This window comes from Taudactylus pleione, unplaced genomic scaffold (genome assembly GCF_031769625.1).
Source record: "Taudactylus pleione unplaced genomic scaffold, aTauple2 ptg000532l, whole genome shotgun sequence".
Lineage (NCBI taxonomy): Eukaryota > Metazoa > Chordata > Amphibia > Anura > Myobatrachidae > Taudactylus > Taudactylus pleione.
Window position 1 is genome coordinate 1,599,795 of NW_028284934.1, and position 5,697 is coordinate 1,605,491.

A 5,697-nucleotide genomic window follows, 5' to 3' on the forward strand; every position below is an offset into this window, starting at 1 on the left:
ATGGGATGTGTTATATATTGCACCCCTGATGGTGTATTTTTAGATATCCCTGAGAGAGTTGCGCACGACGTGTGGGATATGTTGGACACTTCCCAAAGGATAATGTATCACTCTACCAGTTTAAATGAAAATCCATCCCAGGTAGATCAAATGTCCCAAATTCCAGATTCCCTTTGGACTAAGGATGGACAGGACACTGGATTAATGGCAAACGTAAGCCCCGTAATGGTACATTTAAAAAGAGGTAGGCAAACTCCAAAAATTCCCCAGTACCCACTAAAACAGGAGGTAGAATTAGGGGTTTTTCCAATAATTGAGCGATTATTGCAACAGGGAATTTTAGTCCATACAGCTAGTGTAGCCAACAGTCCCATCTTCCCGGTGAAAAAGAGTGGTGAGAGGGGTTATAGGCTAGTACAGGACCTTAGAGGTGTTAATAAGGTTGTAGAAAGCCAATTCTCCGTAGTGCCAAATCCAGCTGTCATCCTGATGCAGATCCCACCAAATGCAACCCATTTCACTGTCATTGACCTCTGTTCTGCTTTCTTCTCTGTGCCTCTCCACCCTGACTGTCAGTATCTATTCGCATTTACATACAGAGATGTACAATATACATGGACACGGTTGCCCCAAGGTTTCATAGACAGCCCCAGTATCTTTTCCCACGCATTGCACGACTGTTTACAATCTTTTCAACCTGCCAATGGATCTGTTCTAATTCAATATGTGGACGATTTATTGCTGTGTTCTGATTCATTTACGTCATGTTTGAATGATACTAAACTTTTGTTGCTTCATCTCTCGCATACAGGACACAAGGTGGGTAAGGACAAACTACAGCCGTGCCAATCTAGAGTAAAATATTTGGGACACTGCCTAACCCAGGGGTTAAGACATCTCACAAATGATAGAATCCAGGCCATACAGAACATGACACTGCCACAGACTCAACAGCAAATTTGTACCTTCTTGGGAATGTGTGGATACTGTAGAATGTGGATCCCAGGTTTTTCTATTTTGGCCTTGCCTTTACAGGACTTAATCTCTTCCTCAAAGCCCGATCGTGTCATACACACAAAGGAATCAGAGCAGGCTTTCCTTAATCTTAAAGATAGTCTGACAAAAGCACCTGCATTGGGAATACCTGATTATGAAAAACCTTTTGATTTGTATTGTACGGAAGCCGATGGTTGTGCTGCAGGTGTCCTTACACAAAAACATGGTGATGCCAGTAGGCCCGTAGCATACTACAGTGCCCAATTGGACACTGTGGCGAGATCACTCCCAACCTGTTTGAGAAGTGTAGCAGCTACCGCTCTATTGGTGAGTAAAAGTGAGGACGTAGTATTGGATCATGATATGATTGTATACACTCCCCACGCTGTATCTGCTCTGCTGAATTCTGCTCAAACCAGACACGTCTCTTTCAGCTAGGTTTACCAAATGGGAACTAGTGCTAATCGCACCTGCAAACATCACTGTTAAACATTGCAGCACGCTGAACCCAGCAACGTATTTACCATATGTACAACATGATGTACAAAGGGTGGAAGGAGACGAGTTGCTAGCGGGGGGTGAGTTCAGCGGACATAATGATACACACGATTGTATGGAATATCTGAATCAGACCTTTACTGCTAGACCTGACATACACGACACACCTTTAGATAATGTGGATGTGACATTTTACACGGACGGGAGTTGTCATAGACAAACAGACACAGGTGAATTATGTACAGTTTATGCTGTTGTAAATGACACAGACATCATAGAAGCTAAATCTCTTGGTCCTCCTCACTCAGCCCAGGTGGCAGAGTTAGTAGCACTAACTAGAGCGTGTGAACTGGCAGGGGGCAAATCTGCTAACATTTACACTGACTCAAGGTACGCGTTTGGGGTGGTGCACAATTTCGGGGCTCTATGGCGTCTGATAAATTTTATGACAGCAGCAGGCACACCAGTTGCACATTCCCGACACATAAAACATCTTTTAGAAGCAATCCATCTGCCCAAAGCGGTGGCAGTAATCAAGTGTAAAGCCCATACATGTGAGAATGATCCGGTGTCACTGGGCAACAGAGCCGATAAAGCTGCAAAATGGGCAGCAGGGTTAAAAATGTTTTCTCCAACTGAAAAAATTATGTCTTTCCAAACAATTGATATGCTGAAATTAATTGAGATGCAAAATTTGTGTTCAATTCAGGAAAAGTCCATATGGAAGTCCAAGGGATGTGGGCAAGAGTCCTCCACACGGTCTGACTCATCTGGGAAAGCAAGCTATGTGAAAATTGGTGAGAGCATACTAGTGTGCACCTGGTTTTTCTTCACAAGCAGAAAAGATAGCAATGTCCTGTCTGACCTGCTTGAGGAAGAACATAGGGAAAGCGATCCCTACCGAACCGTCCCACATTCCACCGACTGATGGACCTTTCCAGGTGATACAAATTGATTTCATCCAATTACCACCCTGCAGGAATCTTAAGTATGTATTAGTGTGCACTGATGTATTTTCTAATTGGGTTGAGGCCTACCCAGCAGCCACTAATACTGCTGCGTTTACTGCCAAGAAAATAGTTCAGGAATTTGTATGTAGGTACAGTATCCCTAAAATCATTGAGAGTGACAGGGGTATTCATTTCACAGGTGATGTTTTTCAAAATATGTGTAAACTGATGGGTATTAATAGCCGACTTCACACCCCCTACCGACCGCAAGCCAGTGCCAAGGTAGAGAGGATGAACGGGACTATTAAAAATAAGTTAAGTAAAATCATGGCAGAGACTGGACTAGGATGGTCAGAACCGTTACCTTTGGTCCTACATAGCATAAGGACCACTCCTAGACCCCCTCTAAATCTGTCCCCATTTGAAATACTGTTCGGTAGACAACCTCATTTGATTGTAAGTCCACAGGAAGACGAGGTAACTAAAGTATCTTATATCAATGAGTAAGCAGTTAAAGCAACAGCAGCAGAAACTGAAATTGTTGTCCAATGATATGCCTGAAACTAACTGTCATGATGTTGAACCAGGAGAATATGTTATGATCAGAAATTTCTTGCGTTCAGGTTGTTTGACTGATCGGTGGGAAGGTCCGTACCTGGTGCTGCTGACAAGTACTACATCTTTGAAGGTGGCTGAGAGAGATACCTGGGTCGATTCCACTCACTGCAAAAAGGTCAATCAACCGGTGGAGAAACAAGTCGGAGACAAGGCTGATAGCATGGACCTGTCGCTCGTGAGCTTGTTCTGGGAGGATTGAAAAGGTCGTAGTGAGATACCTGAACTAAGAGAAATCTGCAGGTCTTGTTGTGGCAATGGACGGGCCTGCTGTGTTCATTTTCATGTTCACCATCCTGGTTGGTTAGGGAATGTCCAGTTTCTGTGATGGGGGACCGATTGTGGAGAGGGGAGTTGATGGCAGTGCTGATGGAGTGGAGTCAGAAGGAGTGCAATGCCAATCAGGGGAGTGTCTGACCAATCTTAGTACTGTTATTGTTAAGAGAGCTGTTATCCCGGATACTCGGGGACGGTGTGGAGGTTTATCATCTGAAGATTCCTGTATTTGTGAGCTTTGTGGGTCCCTAGTTGATGAGAACTGTATCCAATGGTGCCAGCCTAAATATAACCCGTACTGGGGTGTGTATCCTTTAGAGGATTATCATAGCATGGTAGGCAAAGTGTTAAATCAAACTGATTGCTGGGTGTGTTCACATGTGCCACAGGGACAGCATAATGTAGGGTTGGTGCCATTTCCGCTGAAAATCACGGATATTTTAGAATTACTAAAAGGGAAAACATTGGATGGAAAATTCCTCTCATCCAAACCACCTCATTTCAAACTCTATCAATTCCAAGTAGATAGATCACTTTTGTGTTTAAACATAAACAACCCCAATAAACCCGGGAGTTGGGAAGTGACAGGGAATAATCAGACGATGACCTTCTCACAAAGAGCTGATAATGAGTCCTTAAACCATGATCTGTTACACTCAATTAAATCTAGTGGGAGACATTTTAGGTGCGGGTATGCACTGAGTTCCACCAAAGAAATTATTGGTAAGGTGCCAGATGGTTATTGTGCTAAAATAATACAGCCAGAGACTTGCAAGTACCAGATGGAAGACCCAGAAATAGGATTGTTTGCAAGGGAAATGTGCTTAATGATAATGATGCATACCATTCCTTATGTTCTCCCTGATAATGTATATTTTTATATGTGGAAGAAAAGCGTATAAGTGGCTCTCCCCGAGTTCCGAAGGTTTGTGTTACCTGGGAAGAGTAGTCCCAGAAGTTATGACCCTCACACATGTTGAAATGCTTGGTATACATAAAAACACACCATCACCATATCTTCACATACAATATGAACACAGAGGCAAACGAAATATGATACCTGGTGACGTGTATAAAGCCACTCAGTTAATTAGTGAGACAACTGGCTTTCAAGTTTTAGTCGCATTGGATCCCACCAGGATCGCTCGGGGTACATAAAATTTTAGATATATTCAGGAACTTGCTAAATTATTAGGTAATATCATTGAGATGTACGATGACACATTCAGGTATACAGGGAGAGAATTGCAAGCATACAAGAAAGAACTGGTGCAACATAGGCTAGTGTTAAATTATTTAACTGCTGTTACTGGAGGGTATTGCGTAATGTTGGCCACCCAATTTGGAGTAAAATGTTGCACCTATGTCACCAATGATACCAGCGACCCCAAGGAGGTGATAGACCGAAAGATGGATGAAATTCTGCAGCTAAAATGGGAATTTCGTAAGAACCATAATGCTTCAGTGGCTGAAGTAGGGGAGAAGATAGAAGGATGGGTTTCATGGCTGAACCCAGTGAAATGGTTCTCAGGTCTAGGGGAATGGGTCCAGAAAGTGATCACAAGCATAGGCAAATTCTTAATCCTTATACTGATTGTCATCATAATAATTGGCATATGTGTCCGGTGTGTTCCTATTGTGTTGAAGTGTGGAAAATGTAAAAATAGAGTAAAACAAAAGAACAAAATTATCATGGTGGTCAGTAAGAATACTGAGGTAAATACAGAACTGCATTAGAACCCTGAACTAGGAAATACCATCATTTAATGTATTATATTTAGACATGCATAGAATGTATTATTGAAATGTTATTTTAAAACACCTCAGATAATGTAAAGTCTCAAATTTCCCCTTCAAGACTGCCTTTATAGGACTGGTGTATCCCCACACCTTTCACATGATCTTCCAAGATCCGTGGTGTGCGTATAATAGTAGTTTTATGTCCCCACTCAGAGACACATTATTGATGGATTAAGAACCACCTTGTGCCATCCCATAATAACACTAAATAGTATATAAATGTAAGCCTAAATTATATTTTAAAATCAGATTGTGATAGCATGTTGTTCGCTATCAAAGGGTGGACTGTCGAAGCTGGATTATTGGCTGAGACGAGATCAGTTTAAAATTGGATCGCAGCGACGCCATCTTGCGACTGGCCGCAAGACGCCATCTTGGAAATGAGATCGCAAGACGCCATTTTGCGAATAGCTGCCCAAGTGCCATTTTAGATAAACTCACACTTTAGTACATGTGGCGATATTACTATTAGCATCATGCGATTGCATCTTACACCATTTCTCATACACACATTAATACGCACAACTGCGCTGTTAACTAGTCGCATATTAGCGAATGCATA